Source organism: Ranitomeya imitator, chromosome 8, assembly GCF_032444005.1.
Source record: "Ranitomeya imitator isolate aRanImi1 chromosome 8, aRanImi1.pri, whole genome shotgun sequence".
NCBI lineage: Eukaryota > Metazoa > Chordata > Amphibia > Anura > Dendrobatidae > Ranitomeya > Ranitomeya imitator.
Genome location: NC_091289.1, coordinates 197,425,534 through 197,445,104, shown reverse-complemented (window position 1 = coordinate 197,445,104; position 19,571 = coordinate 197,425,534).

Below are 19,571 nucleotides of genomic sequence, written 5' to 3'. Positions count from 1 at the left end.
ATGGAGGAGGTGGCCAAAATCCCTGCCGCAGTGTCTGCAAACCGGGGCAAGAACTACAGGAAATGTCTGACCTCTGTCACTGCAAATAAAGGTTTCAGTCCAAATATTAAGTTTTGTTTTTCTATTGTATCAAATATTTATTTCATGCAAATTAATTATGGAAAAATCCTACAATGTGATTTTCAGGACTTTATTTAGATTCTGTCTCTCACAGGTGAAGTGTACCTACGATAAAAATTACAGATCTCTCCATTCTTTGTAGGAGGGAAAACTTGCAAAATTGGCAGAGTATCAAATACTTATTTTCCCCACTGTATATCTACTGTCTATTTTGTGTGGGGTTGGGGGTTGGAGAGGCAGCAGGGTGAATATGACTGATTGGCTATACTAATAGCACACAGGATGCACATGAGTCAACAGTGTGATGCAGCAGCAAAAAAGGCAAAAGTTCTGGGATGTATTAAGAGAAGCATAGAGTCTAGATCACGTGAAGTTATTATCCCCCTCTACTCCTCCTTGGTCAGGCCTCATCTGGATACTGGGTCCAGTTCTGGGCACATTATAAAAAAGCATTGAAAAATTGGAGCAAGGTCAGAGAAGAGCGACCAGGATGGTGAGCGGACTGCAAACTATGTCCTAAGAGGAACGGGTAAAGGATCTGGGAATGTTTAGCTGCAAAAAAGACTGAGAGGAGACTTAATAGCCGTCTACAAATATCTGAAGGGCTGTCACAGTGTAGAGGGATCATCATTATTCTCATTTGCACATGGAAACACGAGAAGCAATGGGATGAAACTGAAAGGGAGAAGATACAGATTAGATATTAGAGAAACGTTTTGACAATGAGGGTGATCAATGAGTGGAACAGGCGGCCACGAGAGGTGGTGAGTTCTACTTCAATGGATGTCTTCACACAGAGGCTGGACAGACATCTGTCTGAGATGGATTAGTGACTCCTGCATTCAGCGGGGGGTTGGACACGATGATCCCGGAGGTCCTCTCCAACTCTACCATTGCATCATTCTATGATTTACCACGCAGGGTGAGTTCTGTTGTGAATTCCGCTCTTGGGCTCCCTCCGGTGGTTGTAAATGGCACTTTTGTGAGTTCTGCTCTTGAGTTTTAAGTGGTATGGCTTCTCCTTGGATTTAGCAGTCTGCAGCTGCTTCCACTGATTGTCTTTCTGCTCGGCTATTTATGCCTCGCTCTTCCCTTCAGCCAGTGCCACTTGTCAATGGTTCCTGGTTGGATTCACATCTCTCTTGGATTTCCCTGATATCCTGACCAGTCCTGCAAAGTTAAGTCCTTGCTTTGCTCTTTTCTGTCCACATGTTGTGGACTTATCCGTTCAGTGCTTTCTATGTTTGTCCAGCTTGTCAGTATGGATTAATTCAGTTAAGCTGGAAGCTCTGGGAAGCAGATTTACCCTCCACACCTTTCGTCAGGTGTGGAGATTTTTGTAAACTCTGTGTGGATTTTTGTAGTTTTTAATACTGACCGCACAGTATTCTGTCCTGTCTTATCTATCTAGCTAGACTGGCCTCCTGTGCTCATCCTGGTTTCATTCTGTGTATGTCTTTTTCCTCTCCACTCACAGTCATTATTTGTGGGGGGCTAATCTATCCTTTGGGGATTTTCTCTGAGGCAAGATAGTTTTCCTGTTTCTATCTTTAGGGGTAGTTAGTTCTCAGGCTGTGACGAGATGCCTAGGGAGAGTTAGGAGCATCCCACGGCTACTTCTAGTGTTGTGTTGAGCTTAAGGACTGCGGTCAGTACAGGTACCACTTCCTTCAGAGCTCGTCCCATGTTACTCCTAAACCACCAGTTCATAACAGAGTTCATCATCCATATTGGTGGAATATAGCAGAACGAGACAAGAAGAGATTGACACATACGTACATCTATAGGCTGCTGGGCACAGATGTGTGCAGGTTTCTCTTCATTTAAAGAAGCACTCCAGTTATTCTTTTTATTCCCAAAACCTGTGTAAACATTACAGCAGTGTCAGTGCATTAATATCCTCAGCATGCGCCTCTCTGGTCTTCTTCTTGGTAACATGATGGCTCCTTTGCCCTGCCGGATCACACTAGGCTTTGTGTGTGAGCCGTAAGTGGCTTTTACACTGTAATGTAAGTCTATGGAGCCTCACTGGAGGGGCAATGATGATCACGCTTGCTTTGTTCGGCTGCTCTTCCCACTTGCCTTATGTGACACAGAACCATTGTCTCCACTTAAACATTCCTTCTAATTGTAAATTAGTCCCTGACAGAATAAAGGAAACTATCTTGCAAGTTCCATCTAATAAAGGAGATTATTTTATAAGTCAGTGTTCAAACCTTCCATGAGCCTAACAGGGAAATAAGCCGAGCCAGGATCTCATCTGCAGGGTCAGAACCAGCACTTCCCTGTAAACAATCCTTTGTGCTAAACAATAAACTAAAAATATTAACATATGTATAAAGACACTAATTGACAACTGTGGAGGTTACATTGTTTTACTCAATTGTTTCACTCGATGTCTGACATAGAATACATACAGCAAGAGCGACATCTGTGAAATGCATTAGCCTCTGTGACACGCTCCAGAACATGGATCCATCACAACCTGTTTGTACAACATCGTTGTTTGGACAACCCCAGTGACTAATGCGAAACGCATGGAAATCACAAGTAGAAATGCCTCCGACTCATCTAGTGGCTGCATACTGAAGGAGTCTGCTGGACGCTCCTCCACAAGCCAGGAGCCATCGTTCTTACTTAGGGATGTCTTACAATCTCGGTAATGGAAATGAAAACCCTGCAAACATTTTCCACATCAACATTATATATTTCATCTCAGGAATAAAACCACACATCACCGTCAAATCGTTTCACCGCGGCAGCTCCTAAATTGAAGTTGCGAAACGCGAATTGTAAAAATATTTCAGCAGTCACTTAGAGTAGGTTTTATTAATTAAGTCTCGACTTTTTGTATCTGCTGCTTATTTCCCAGGCTGCTCCTTCCAGCTAATAATACTGTAGGTTTTGGCCCAGTTTTTGGAAAATTGTGCCAGGGAAAACAAGACGGATTCATTTTGTTGAGGAAGATCCCCAGGAGTTTAAATTGTCTTGAAAAGTGAAAATGTCTCGTTGCTAAACTGACTGCTTTCTGGTCTGGAGGTTTTGCAGAGGCCGGCTGCCACCTAGTAATATTAGCAATATTTATTGTGTAATATTTTTTAGAGCTGGGAATAAGAAATACAAGTATTTCTACCAAGAAAAGCATTTTACATGATTTCTGGTCTATGCGGGAAGCTTCTCTGGATTTGTAAGAATTAGTATGCAACAGATTCCAAAACCTGAGCCGGAGAATCAGCCGAAAACTGGAGAGAGGTAAGTTTTATTTAAGGTCAATGAGTAACAAATGTAGATTTACAGAATATCAGCGACCATAGTGTCCCCCATATTACAGGCTAGAACAGGGATAGCTAAACCTGGAGTCAATGACCATAGTGTCCTCCATATTACAGGCAGGGGCAGGAAAAGCTAAACCTGGAGTCAATGACCATAGTGTCCTCCATATTACAGGCAGGAACAGGAAAAGCTAAACCTGGAGTCAATGACCATAGTGTCCTCCATGTTACAGGCAGGAGCAGGAAAAGCTAAACCTGGAGTCAATGACCATAGTGTCCCCCATATTACAGGCAGGAACAGGAAAAGCTAAACCTGGAGTCAATGACCATAGTGTCCTCCATGTTACAGGCAGGGGCAGGAAAAGCTAAACCTGGAGTCAATGACCATAGTGTCCTCCATATTACAGGCTAGAACAGAGATAGCTAAACCTGGAGTCAATGGCCATAGTGTCCTCCATATTACAGGCTAGAACAGGGATAGCTAAACCTGGAGTCAATGACCATAGTGTCCTTCATGTTACAGGCAGGGACAGGAAAAGCTAAACCTGGAGTCAATGACCATAGTGTCCCCCATATTACAGGCTAGAACAGGGATAGCTAAACCTGGAGTCAATGACCATAGTGTCCCCCATATTACAGGCAGGAAAAGGGCAAGCTAAACCTGGAGTCAATGACCATAGTGTCCCCCATATTACAGGCAGGAACAGGGCAAGCTAAACCTGGAGTCAATGGCCATAGTGTCCCCCATATTACAGGCAGGAACAGGGCAAGCTAAACCTGGAGTCAATGATCATAGTGTCCTTCATGTTACAGGCAGGGGCAGGAAAAGCTAAACCTGGAGTCAATGACCATAGTGTCCTCCATATTACAGGCTAGAACAGAGATAGCTAAACCTGGAGTCAATGGCCATAGTGTCCTCCATATTACAGGCTAGAACAGGGATAGCTAAACCTGGAGTCAATGACCATAGTGTCCTTCATGTTACAGGCAGGGACAGGAAAAGCTAAACCTGGAGTCAATGACCATAGTGTCCCCCATATTACAGGCTAGAACAGGGATAGCTAAACCTGGAGTCAATGACCATAGTGTCCCCCATATTACAGGCAGGAACAGGGCAAGCTAAACCTGGAGTCAATGATCATAGTGTCCTTCATGTTACAGGCAGGGGCAGGAAAAGCTAAACCTGGAGTCAATGACCATAGTGTCCTCCATATTACAGGCTAGAACAGAGATAGCTAAACCTGGAGTCAATGGCCATAGTGTCCTCCATATTACAGGCTAGAACAGGGATAGCTAAACCTGGAGTCAATGACCATAGTGTCCTTCATGTTACAGGCAGGGACAGGAAAAGCTAAACCTGGAGTCAATGACCATAGTGTCCCCCATATTACAGGCTAGAACAGGGATAGCTAAACCTGGAGTCAATGACCATAGTGTCCCCCATATTACAGGCAGGAAAAGGGCAAGCTAAACCTGGAGTCAATGACCATAGTGTCCCCCATATTACAGGCAGGAACAGGGCAAGCTAAACCTGGAGTCAATGGCCATAGTGTCCCCCATATTACAGGCAGGAACAGGGCAAGCTAAACCTGGAGTCAATGATCATAGTGTCCTTCATGTTACAGGCAGGGGCAGGAAAAGCTAAACCTGGAGTCAATGACCATAGTGTCCTCCATATTACAGGCTAGAACAGAGATAGCTAAACCTGGAGTCAATGGCCATAGTGTCCTCCATATTACAGGCTAGAACAGGGATAGCTAAACCTGGAGTCAATGACCATAGTGTCCTTCATGTTACAGGCAGGGACAGGAAAAGCTAAACCTGGAGTCAATGACCATAGTGTCCCCCATATTACAGGCTAGAACAGGGATAGCTAAACCTGGAGTCAATGACCATAGTGTCCCCCATATTACAGGCAGGAACAGGGCAAGCTAAACCTGGAGTCAATGATCATAGTGTCCTTCATGTTACAGGCAGGGGCAGGAAAAGCTAAACCTGGAGTCAATGACCATAGTGTCCTCCATATTACAGGCTAGAACAGAGATAGCTAAACCTGGAGTCAATGGCCATAGTGTCCTCCATATTACAGGCTAGAACAGGGATAGCTAAACCTGGAGTCAATGACCATAGTGTCCTTCATGTTACAGGCAGGGACAGGAAAAGCTAAACCTGGAGTCAATGACCATAGTGTCCCCCATATTACAGGCTAGAACAGGGATAGCTAAACCTGGAGTCAATGACCATAGTGTCCCCCATATTACAGGCAGGAAAAGGGCAAGCTAAACCTGGAGTCAATGACCATAGTGTCCCCCATATTACAGGCAGGAACAGGGCAAGCTAAACCTGGAGTCAATGGCCATAGTGTCCCCCATATTACAGGCAGGAACAGGGCAAGCTAAACCTGGAGTCAATGATCATAGTGTCCTCCATGTTACAGGCAGGGGCAGGAAAAGCTAAACCTGGAGTCAATGACCATAGTGTCCTCCATATTACAGGCTAGAACAGAGATAGCTAAACCTGGGGTCAATGACCATAGTGTCCTCCAAATTACAGTCAGGAACAGGTCAAGCTAAACCTGGAGTCAATGACCATAGTGTCCCCATATTACAGGCACGGACAGGAAAAGCTAAACCTGGGGTCAATGACCATAGTGTCCTCCAAATTACAGGCAGGAACAGGTCAAGCTAAACCTGGAGTCAATGGCCATAGTGTCCTCCATATTACAGGCTAGAACAGGGATAGCTAAACCTGGAGTCAATGACCATAGTGTCCTCCATGTTACAGGCAAGGGCAGGAAAAGCTAAACCTGGAGTCAATGAACATAGTGTCCCCCATATTACAGGCAGGAATGGGAAAAGCTAAACCTGGAGTCAATGGCCATAGTGTCCCCCATATTACAGGCTAGAACAGGGATAGCTAAACCTGGAGTCAATGACCATAGTGTCCTCCATGTTACAGGCAGGGACAGGAAAAGCCAAACCTGGAGTCAATGACCATAGTGTCCTCCATATTACAGGCAGGAACAGGAAAATCTAAACCTGGAGTCAATGACCATAGTGTCCTCCATATTACAGGTAGGAACAGGACAAGCTAAACCTGGAGTCAATGACCATAGTGCCCCCCATATTATTATTTTTATTTATTGTTATAGCGCCATTTATTCCATGGCGCTTTACATGTGAGGAGGGGTATACATAATAAAAACAAGTACAATAATCTTGAACAATACAAGTCATAACTGGTACAGGAGGAGAGAGGACCCTGCCCGCGAGGGCTCACAATCTACAAGGAATGGGTGAGGATACAGGAGGAGAGAGGACCTTGCCCGCGAGGGCTCACAATCTACAAGGGATGGGTGAGGATACAGGAGGAGAGAGGACCCTGCCCGCGAGGGCTCACAATCTACAAGGGATGGGTGAGGATACAGTAGGTGAGGATAGAGCTGGCCGTGCAGCGGTTTGGTTGATCGGTGGTTACTGCAGGTTGTAGGCTTGTCGGAAGAGGTGGGTCTTCAGGTTCTGTTTGAAGGTTTCGATGGTAGGTGAGAGTCTGATGTGTTGGGGTAGAGAGTTCCAGAGTAGGGGGGATACGCGAGAGAAATCTTGTATACGATTGTGGGAAGAGGAGATAAGAGGGGAGTAGAGAAGGAGATCTTGTGAGGATCGGAGGTTGCGGGTAGGTAAGTACCGGGAGACGAGGTCACAGATGTATGGAGGAGACAGGTTGTGGATGGCTTTGTATGTCATGGTTAGGGTTTTGTACTGGAGTCTCTGGGTAATGGGGAGCCAGTGAAGGGATTGACAGAGGGGAGAGTCCGGGGAATAGCGGAGGGACAGGTGGATTAGTCGGGCAGCAGGGTTTAGAATAGATTGGAGGGGTGCGAGAGTGTTAGAGGGGAGGTTACAGAGCAGGAGGCTACAGCCTCCTATCTAGCCGATATTACAGGCTAGAACAGGGATAGCTAAACCTGGAGTCAATGACCATAGTGTCCTCCATATTACAGGCAGGCACAAGACAAGCTAAACCTGGAGTCAAAACCCAAATAAAACAGGGTCTAACAGCTGGGTCCCCCGATCCTGAGAACAGAATTCCACAGAGGTGTGTGATGGACCACGGATCCCTTCTTTGTGATTTCTGGGCTTTCCCAGCAGTGGGGCTCACAGTGATCAGTAAGTTATCCCTTATCCTAACTGGATACAGCCCTTTTAATGATTACTGAAGGTCCCAGCACTTAGATTTTCAGCGGTTAAAGAATGTGTATATTTCTGCACAACACTTTTCCCATCAAATTAAAGGGAGTCTGTCACCAGGTTTTTCCCCATATAACGTCGGGCCAGCACCTGTAAGGACTTAAATACTGTAATGTGCGGGGAAGGGGGAAAGGGCAAAGAGGCCGGCGTATACTCCTCGACAGGCAGAGAGAATTGCGCCTGCGCAGATGAAGTAGGAGATGTCATCCACATGAAGCAAGAAGGAGGGCGGCATCGCTAGAAGAGAGGAGGCATTGGATCAAAACCAGTGACGCCCATCGGACCAGACCACGGCGTAGGTGAGAATAATAAAAGGTCTTTTTTGTGTTATGTGGATCGTGTCGGGTCACATATGTAGAGGCATTCAAGAATGCTGTATATGGCGGTGTATAAGTGCTCACTACTTTATATGGGAGAAACCTGGTGACAACTTTCCTTTAAATGACTGACTATAGTTCATTACAGGATTTTTTTCAGGGATGGACAACCCCTATAGCCTCTTGCAGATGAGTGAACTGTACAGTCTATATTCTAAATCTAGCACTTAGCCCTTCTGTGGTCCTACCAGTTCTGTGCTACTTAAAGACATGCTATCCTCAGAAAATGACCTATTGTATGAGGCAGGATTACATGGTAGGAAACATCTCTATATACAGCTGATAAGGGATGTCACAGCTCACCTCCTCCTCCTGTACAATGACTGATAACACCTCTATATACAGTAGATGACACAGGATCCACCATTCACAATAGGTGATGTCACAGCTCACCTCCTCCTCCTGTACAATGACTGATAACACCTCTATATACAGTAGATAGCACAGGATCCACCATTCACAATAGGTGATATCACAGCTCACCTCCTCCTCCTGTACAATGACTGATAACACCTCTATATACAGTAGATGACACAGGATCCACCATTCACAATAGGTGATGTCACAGCTCACCTCCTCCTCCTGTACAATGACTGATAACACCTCTATATACAGTAGATGACACAGGATCCACCATTCACAATAGGTGATGTCACAGCTCACCTCCTCCTCCTGTACAATGACTGATAACACCTCTATATACAGTAGATAGCACAGGATCCACCATTCACAATAGGTGATATCACAGCTCACCTCCTCCTCCTGTACAATGACTGATAACACCTCTATATACAGTAGATAGCACAGGATCCACCATTCACAATAGGTGATGTCACAGCTCACCTCCTCCTCCTGTACAATGTCTGATAACACCTCTCTATATAGCTATATAGGTGATGTCACAGCTCACCTCCTCCACTTCCTTCATAATGACCTTTCCACAAGCTCATTAGATGCTTCAGTGCCAAAGATAAGATTGGAGTTGGTTGATTGCTGCTGATTTCCTGATAGGACAGAAACTTAGAACGCAGTAAAAATGGCAAGATTCCTATTTTTTATCTTCAATACAGATTGTGATGTGGAAAAATAGTAACATTTTAATATATATTTAACACAAAACCTGATTTAAACAATAAACATTTTTCTGACCATATTTTCCCTTTAAGTTCTGAGTGATAAAGGATGTAACCAGGGATGGCATTAGGAGTAGGCAGACTAGGCATCTGCCTAGGGTCCCCACTACCCCAGGGATCCCCAGCCAGTGACTATAGGGTATGCATACACAATATAGAGGATTACGGGGTGCATTATAGTCTATGGAGGACTATGGGGTATATTATACTATATGGAGGACTATGGGAGGTGTATTATACTATGTGGAGGACTATGGGGTATATTATACTATATGGAGGACTAAGGTGTGTGTATTAGACAATATGGAGGACTATGGGGTGTGTATTATACAATATGGAGGACTATGGGGTGCATTATACTCTGTGGAGGACTATGGGGTATATTATACTATATGGAGGACTATTTGGTATGTATTATACAATATGGAGGAATATGGGGGTGCATTATACAATATGGAGGACTATGGGTTGTATATTATGCAAAATGGAGGACTATGGGGTATATTATACTACATGGAGGACTAGGGTATGTATTATACAATATGGAGGACTATGGAGTATATTATACTATATGGAGGACTATGGGGTGTGTCTTATGCAATATGGAGGACTATGGGGTGCATTATACCCTGTGGAGGAGTATAATATACTATATGGAGGACTATGGGGTGCATTATACTATGGGCGACTATGGAGAATATTATACTTTGTGGAGGACTATGAAGTGTATTATACTTTGTGGAGGACTATGAGATGTATTATACTATATGGAGGACTATTGGGTCCATTATACTATGTGGGTGACTATGGAGCACGTTATACTCTGTGGAGGACAATGGGGTGTATTATACTCTGTGGAGGACTATGAGGTGTATAATACTATATGGAGGACTATATGGTGCATTATAATGTATGGAGGACTATTGGATGCATTATACTCTGTGGAGGACTGTGAGGTGTATAATACTATATGGAGGACTGTTGGGTGCATTATACTCTGTGGAGGACAATGGGGTGTATTATACTCTGTGGAGAACCATGGGGTGTATTATACTCTGTGGAGGACTATTGGGTGCATTATACTATATGAAGGACTATGGGGTGCATTATACTCTGTGGAGGACAATGGAGTGTATTATACAATATGGAGGACTATGGGGTGGATTGTATTTAACAAGCAAAATGCTGCCTATTCATTGAGTGATTGGTTTGTTTATGCCAGAGCAAAAATCATAGTTCACAGCAGCACATCGGCCGGTGAAAACTACAGATGTGCTGCTGATGACATGATACTGTAGGTGGACAGATTGATCTACTAGTGATCTTTCTATCCCGATCATTGCTCCTCAGCCAGTGTAAAGAGGCCGGGAAACAAGCATCGAACGACATCAATATTACCCTTCACGCTTGTTTAACGGCCTGAACCCAGCGCATGTAAACAGAACTGAAATGTTTCTATGTGATGGGGCAACATGTCAGCATTTGGGCCCCACTTTGTCTAAAATCGGCCCTGGATGTAACATCCTGAAAATGGATTGCTAAATATGGCTCCAGTGCGTCGGCACAAACTGTTCTTTAATATGAATTTCCTCCCGCATTTGGTGGAGAAGACGGGCACACCTGTAATACAGCACTCGTCATAAATGTCATGATGCACTCAGTGAGGCCACACACACCGCACCATGTGCCATATCTTCTCGTCATTCGTCTTTATGATGACCCGCTGGTCGGGGTGTTTACATCAGCCAATGTGTTTTGTGCTTATTTAACGATATCTCGCTCTGCAAGGACACATAACAATAACTTCTTATGTGATGGAGGAAATTAAACTGTTTACCATTTGTGAAAAATCATGTTAAGGATCATTTTTTAGATTTCCAATGGTTACCAAATGTCGGCTGCCGCCCTCAGTATTTATTGTGCCTGGTGAGAGCATATATTATATTATATTTGTATATCTGTATGGGAAACACTTCTGAATTACCAAGACTTTATTACATTATTATCAAAATAGTTTGGAAACACAAAATAAAAGTGTGACCCTGCATGGCACTGTACAGACATCATGAGGACACTGTATGTAGCTGAGCAATGTATATATTATATATAGGCACTTCATACCACTATATGGCCACTGTGGCATCATCCAGGTGCTATGTGCATTATTATATGAATTATTCTATGCATAGTTATATGAATTATTCTATGTATTATTCTATGTATTATTATGTGCATTATTACATGTATTATTTTTATGCATTTTGTAAGCATTACATGGCACTATTCAGGTTAGAATTGCATGGAACTTATATGGGAACTGAATTACTATGCAAAACTGTTTACAGGGTGCGGAATGGCACTAATTATACACTGCTCAAAAAAATAAATAAAGGGAACACTAAAATCCCACATCCTAGATATCACTGAATAAAATATTCCAGTTGTAGATCTTTATTCACTACATAGTGGAAAGCGTTGAGAACAATAAAACATAAAAATTATCAATGTAAATCAAAATTAATATCCCATGGAGGTCTGGATTTGGAACGATACTCAAAATCAAAGTGGAAAATCAAATTACAGATTGATCCAACTTCAGTGAAAATGCGTCAAGACAAGGAAATGATGCTCAGTAGTGTGTGTGGCCTCCATGTGCCTGTATGACCTCCATACAATGCCTGGGCATGCTCCTGATGAGGCGGTTGATGGTCTCCTGAGGGATCTCCTCTCAGACCTGGACTAAAACATCAGTCTGTGGTGCAACGTGACGTTGGTAGATGGAGCGAGACATGATGTTCCAGATGTGCTCAATCGGATTCAGGTCTGGGGAACGGGCGGGCCAGTCCATAGCGTCAATATCTTCATCTTGCAGGAACTGCTGACACACTCCAGCCACATGAGGTCTGGCATTGTCCTGCATTAGGAGGAACCCTGGGCCAACCAAACCAGCATATGGTCTCACAAGAGGTCTGAGGATCTCATCTCGGTACCTAATGGCAGTCAGGCTACCTCTGGCGAGCACATGGAGGGCTGTGCGGCCTCCAAAGAAATGCCACCCCACAACATTACTGACCAACTGCCAAACCGGTCATGTTGAAGGATGTTGCAGGCAGCAGATCGCTCTTCACGGCATCTCCAGACTCAGTCACATCTGTCACATGTGCTCAGTGTGAACCTGCTTCCATCTGTGAAGAGCACAGGGCACCAGTAGCGAATTTGCCAATCCTGGTGTTCTGTGGCAAATGCCAAGCGTCCTGAACGGTGTTGGGCTGTGAGCACAATCCCCATCTGTGGACGTCGGGCACTTAGCCCATCCTCATGGAGTCGGTTTCTAACTGTTTATGCAGACACATGCACATTTGTGGCCTGCTGGAGGTCATTTTGCAGGGCTCTGGCAGTGTTCCTCCTGTTCCTCCTTGCACAAAGGCTGAGGTAGCGGTCCTGCTGCTGGGTTGTTGCCCTCCTACGGCCCCCTCCACGTCTCCTGGTGTACTGGCCTGTCTCCTGGTAGCGCCTCCAGCCTTTGGACACTACGGTGACACGCACAGCAAACCTTCTTGCCACAGCTCGCATTGATGTGCCATCCTGGATGAGCTGCACTACCTGAGCCACTTGTGTGGGTTGTAGAGTCCGTTTCATGCTACCACGAGTGTGAAAGCACAACCAACTTTGAAAAGCGACCAAAACATCAGCCAGAAAGCATTGGTACTGAGATGTGGTCTGTGGTCCCCACCTGCAGAACCGCTCCTTTATTGAGGGTGTCTTGGTAATTGCCAATAATTCCCATCTGTTGTCTATTCCATTTGCACAACAGCATGTGAAATTGATTATCAATCAGTGTTGCTTCCTAAGTGGACAGTTTGAGTTCACAGAAGTTTGATTTACTTGGAATAATATTCTGCTGTTTAAGTGTTCCCTTTATTTTTTTGAGCAGTGTATGATCACTGCATTAAACTCTTTGTATATGCACTGGAACAAATTTCTTCTATTTTTATTACATTGTTTATATATATATATATATATATATATATATTACCCATGTGAAGTATGCCACTTATATGAGCACGGTACGGCACTATTTATGCTGGCACCGTATACCACTATCTATATCAGCATCGTTTGTACTTATTATTATGTGTCCACAAAAAAACAAAATATTATTATGTGTGGCATTGTCTGGGTGTTATGTTCACTTTTTTCCAGGCATTATTTCTCTAAATAGTCTGTGCAACTATCTGGACATAATCTGTGAACTATATCTTTTTTTTTGTTTATTTTTTTAGAAATGTTAAAGCATGCCTATGAGCAAATCAATAATGAGATCACTGGACAAGGTCATCAAATCAAGGAACGATGAAAACCCATCTCCTACATAGTCTGGACTTCACTGTGGTAACATATGGATGCGAAACCTGGACAATAAAGACAGAAGAACAATGGACAAAATGTGGCACTAGAGAAGGATGTTATCAATACCAAGAAGAAGAACTAAATCAATTTTGCAACACATCACGCCAGACATGTCACTGGAGCCAGGATCGTCAAGCTTCGACTTGTGGACACATCATACGGAGAGAGCGGTCACTGGAGTCGGACATCATGGTGGGGAGAATAGAAGGAACAAGGTGAAGAAGTAGACCAGCAACCCGATGGCTCCATACTATCAAGATAACGGTGGAAAAGATCATCGTGAACCTATTAATTAGGCTTGTACAAGATCGATCTTCCTACTGAGCGTTCATCCATCAAGTCACCATGGCTGGAGATCCAGCCGAACGCCGTTAACTAATTATCTTAAAAATAATAATATAGGAAACAAAGTGCATTCAGTCTGGTCTACTGGAGAAACGAACAGCCATGTGTAATCCCACTGATACAATCTGCCTAAAAGAAACAAAAAACTTCTACTGCTACATTGTAACTAATTCCTGGAAACAAGGCAAACAAGTATCGCTTCTCTGTGAGGGAACGAGTCAGACAACTACTGCAACTCTATGTAATCAGTTGTCTCCAATCTGGGGCAATAAAATGGTCAGAAAACTGCAACTACCCTAATGGCTATGGACTGGCAAGGCATGATGGTGGTTGTAGTCTCGCGAGAACTATTACGGTAAGTTGCACGCTTTGGGTTGTCTTCCAGATGTGATCTACTCTAGGCTGACAAGGCATGCTGGAGGTTACATGTTATAGCCACATAATATATGGTTTCCCATTGTAATTCTGAATAAATATGTCATTAGCAAACATTCCTCCTGAGTTACTTTTATGTGGGGACAAGAGGTCACCAATAAATGTCTTCTCCTGGCCATCACTTTCTCAGTTGGCCTTGTGTGCTGAGCTCTTCCATAGAACAGGTTCCTTTGTCTGCTAGTTGCCTCAGGTTTGGAATGTGCCTTTAATGGGGGAAGCCGTCCCAACCAGGCCTTGTATCCAAGATGCCAAAATTTACTATGTAATAAAAAGTGGAAGAAGCAATTAGTCCAAACACAGGTGACCCGAGAGAGTGGAAATGTGATGAGAGATTGAAGAGGCGAGGATTAGGCGGATGACCCTGTCATGACCACGCATGATTCCCGGAGAGATGACTGAGGGGCAGGTAGAGGAGTAGGGTGGGCGCTGTTCATGCATTTATCATGATCATTTCTCCAACATGAGGTGAACTCATCATGTTCAATTATTTCCAGCTAAAGAGCGGCTTGTAAGTGAAGGAGAAGGATGTCACCGATAGACAGCTGATCTTGTCATGATAACATCTCCGGTCAAATTCCTCCTGAAATATTCAAACTGTATACATTTCACTTCCCAGTTCTGAATGGGGGATTTAAGCTTAGCGTGACCCCATAAGCAAGTTGAGGGCACCTGAACTAACTCTGCACTGCGGGCGAAAGAAATGGGAATACTCGACCTTCCATGACTCTTCAAACAAGCTGTCAATAACAATCAGTAAACCGAATCCTTCGCATCAAAGCGGAATTTTACCTAAATTTACAAATGTAAACAGGGAATTGTTTGTGGAAGAACGTATTCAATTTTATTTCTAAAAATGTAGAATGGTGCGGGAGGCCACCAGATGTCACCATTATTATTACAGAGGAGAGGGGGTCAGGAGGACACTAAACCAAAAAGTTACATTAGTTTACATTACCATATGACTTATGCTTGATATTTTACCGTAAAGACTAATTATAATAAGTTTTATTGAAACTTGTATTTTTGGTAATAACATTATTAACATTTTGTACTGGTTTTGTTGAAGTGAGATCAATAATAAAAGTAATAATAAAAATCATAAAGTGTTGCGGAATATGATGTCGCTAAATAAATAATAATAATAATAATACAATACCTGGACTGTGCAGACTCCATGTAATCTGTAACCAACTCCCACTGTAATACTATTTAATTCCAGTGATACCCCCACTCCTCATCTATCCATTCTCCATATTTTCCTTCCTTTTTTCCTTGTTTTACCGTAATTAATCTGTTATCTCACTTTGTGCAAGTTACAAAGCTATGGTAAGTGACTGCTGTGACTTTATCAGCTGATTTGTGTCAGTTCACATACAGATAGAACATTTTATCCCGTCTGCTCTTGCCCAGTCTGAAGATCTTTGTCGTCCCGTCAGGACATAGATGAACTTATTGGAATTAAATTCTTGATTTTTAAAATTGCAATATCCCAACAGTATGCCATTTAAAGATATATTTTCTGCAATGCAGATACTCCTTGCTGATATAGCATTAAATTAATACATGTTCCCAACATATTATCAGTCCTAGGCCCCCTCCTCTTCTCGTTGTATACTGCACCTATTGGACAAACAATCTGTAGATTTGGTTTCCAGTACCATCTCTATGCTGACGACACCCAATTATACACTTCTTCTCCTGTTATCACTCCTGCCTTATTACTTATCACTCCTGCCTCTAACATCATGTCCTCCCTCTATCTGAAACTGAACCTGTCAAAAACTGAACTCCTCGTGTTCTCTCCCTCTACTAACCTACCTTTGCCTGACATTGCCATCTCCGTGTGCGGTTCCACCATTACTCCAAAGCAACATGCCCGCTGCCTTGGGGTCATACTTGATTCCGAGCTTCATCCACCCCCCACATCCGATCACTGTCTCGCTCTTCTTATCTGCATCTCATAAACACTTCTAGAATTCGCCCTTTTCTTACTTTCGACTCTGCAAAAACTCTTACTGTTTCACTTATTCATTCTCGTCTGGACTATTGTAACTCTCTACTAATCGGCCGCCCTCTTACCAAACTCTCCTCGCTCCAATCTGTGCTGAATGCTGCTGCCAGGATCATATTCCTCACCAACTGTTACACCGATGCCTCTACCTTGTGGCAGTCATTACACTGGTTACCCATCCACTCCAGAATCCAGTACAAAACTACTACCCTCATCCACAAAGCACTCCATGGCTCAGCACCACCCTACATCTCCTCTCTGGTCTCAGTCTACCACCCTACCCGTGCCCTCCGCTCCACTAATGACCTCAGGTTAGCATCCTCAATAATCAGAACCTCCCACTCCCGTCTCCAAGACTTTACACGTGCTGCGCCGATTCTTTGGAATGTACTACCCAGGTTAATACGATTAATCCCCAATCCCCACAGTTTTAAGCGTGCCCTAAAAACTCATTTGTTCAGACTGGCCTACCGCCTCAATGCATTAACCTAACGATCCCTGTGTGGCCTATCATAAAAAAACAAAACAAAACCATAACCAGGTTCCTCCATCATGTTCTCATTCACTTTATGCAGTTATTAGCCCTCTGTGTCTGTACTGCTACATACTTAGGCTGATAACTTGTTCATGCAGCTTTACATGAACACCTGAGCCTTACACTATAGCTGGTCCGAATAACTAAAGCAATTGTTACCATCCACCTCTCGTGTCTCCCCTTTTCCTCATAGTTTGTAGCTTGCGAGCAGCAGGGCCCTCACTCCTCCTGGGATCTGTTTTGAACTGTGATTTCTGTTATGCTGTAATGTCTATTGTCTGTACAAGTCCCCTCTATAATTTGTAAAGTGCTGCAGAATATGTTGGCGCTATATAAATAAAATAATAATTATTATTATATAGATTGGCAGTAGGGTTGAGCGACTTTTCTTTTTATAGGATCGGGTTGGGTTTCACGAAACCCGACTTTTTCAAAAGTCGGGTCGAGTGAAATCGGCCGATCCTATAGAAAAGTCGGGGTCTGGGTCGGCCGAAACACGAAACCCAATGCAGTGCATTGGGTTTCTAATGGTTCCCAGGGTCTGAAGGAGAGGAAACTTTCCTTCAGGCCCTGGGATCCATATTTAAGTGTAAAATAAAGAATCAAAATAAAAAATATTGATATACTTACCCTCGGACATGCCCTCGGACTGGCTCTCACCGGCAGCCTTCCTTCCTAAGAATGAGCGCCTGAAGGACCTTCGATGACGTCGCGGCTTGTAATTGGTTGCGTGAGCGGTCACATGGGCGTAACGCGACCAATCACAAGCCGCGACGTCATCTAAGGTCCTTCAGGCGCTGATTCTTAGGAAGGAAGGCTGCGGGTTAGAACCAGGGCGCGTCCGAGGGTGAGTATATACCTATTAGGAATATACTCAACCTCGGACGCTTCCTTCCTAAGAATTAGCGCCTGTAGGACCTTAGATGACGTCGCGGCTTATGATTGGTCGTGTGACCGCCCATGTGACCGCTCACGCGATCAATCACAAGCCACGACGTCATCGAAGGCCCTTCAGGCGCTCATTCTTAGGAAGGAAGGCTGCCGGTGAGAACCAGGGCGCGGTATCGGAATTCCGATTCCAGATCAGAAGATCGCCGACCTCATGGCCGACCCCACACAGGGGTCGGGTCGGGTTTCATGAAACCCGACTTTGCCAAAAGTCAGCTACTTCTGAATCTGGCCGACCCGTTTCGCTCAACCCTAATTGGCAGAAATACTAAAAGATGAAAACTCGAGGCCGTGTGAGTCTTCTCTGACGTTCTGCAATGTGTATAACAATGGTGGCCATGTTTAGGCGATTTTGTGCAAATTATTAAAATTCACCAAGTTCAGTAAATTCCTAAAATTTCTTCACAAATTCGGTTCACATCCAATCCATATGCTCATCTCTATAATCAATGGATTCCAAAAGAAGAAGAGGCAGCAGGACGTCCTCTGCGATTATCCAAGCAGTGTATTTGAGCCCACCGCAGACCCCGTCAGACAGTGCAGAAATGACGGAGTCACCAATTATAGGGGGGCCTTGTTCATGCAGACGACGGGGGTAAGTCGAAAGAAAGCAAATACACCACAAACTTTGCTTTTTCCTCATTTCATTTAGATTTGACGCTGGTCTTGGCACAGTCCGCCGCCTGCACCGTCGTTAGCATCACCAGTTAATTTGATGTACCATCTGGCCTGACACATCAGTATTTTAATATACATGATGAATAATGCAGATACCATGTAGTGAGAGCCAGGGTAGCACAGTCGTCCAACACTCCCCTAGAAACAAAATACGCAACATTGTTCCAATTCCTCCAGTCTTTCTTCCCTGACACATTCGGTAGACATCATTTTTCATGCCGTTAGGTCACTGCTTCCCAGACTCGCACACGTAGAAGAGTATTAGGAGAAGTTAAACAATTTGTCAGGGGTATTTACTATTCTATAAACAGCCGGCACCGCAGGTAGTGCTAGATCATCGCCGCCTTTTTGTTCTCATGGATATATTAGCCGTAATAAGATACACAAACACCATTTATTATCTGTTTTTACAGACTCTTCTTCACCGATCTGACACAAATTATCTCCTTTGGACTTTTCCTGCTATAAAAGAAACTTGTTAGCGAAGAAAGTGAATTTATCTTATTTATTGGATTCCAGTGAAAAGCTTTACCGGAGATCACAAGACGACAGAACCGCTATTGTTTCACTTGTAAATCTGAATAAAGCTGCCTTGTTTAGTGTCGCAAACTTTCAAAGTTCCCGAAAAAAAAAAAAAAAAAAGTTTGGATTTTTCTTCCCTTAGTAAGTTGCTAAGCTGCCAAATTGGAAGGTTGAAGCAGCCAGTGATCATGAAACACTCAGGCACACCTAACAGTGTATTCAACGCAGCTTCGAAAAGTCCAATGAAAATACACACGCCGCCTGCGCCGACCCCACACCGAGACAGGAACATTGCTCACCCCGTGTTCAGAGAGGACAGAAATCACTTTAATGGGCCAAACATTGTAGCATGCGAAGAAAGAAGTAAACGCAAGTAACAAAAACACAAAACGATACACAAATTGAAATATTGACCTTTACACATTTATTTGAACCATCAAGAGACATAACAAATTTTTAGAGTCATAGTGGAAGGTCAGAACCATGAGGGAGCCAAATGCCGATTCCTGCTGGGAGGACTAAAAGCAACATCGAA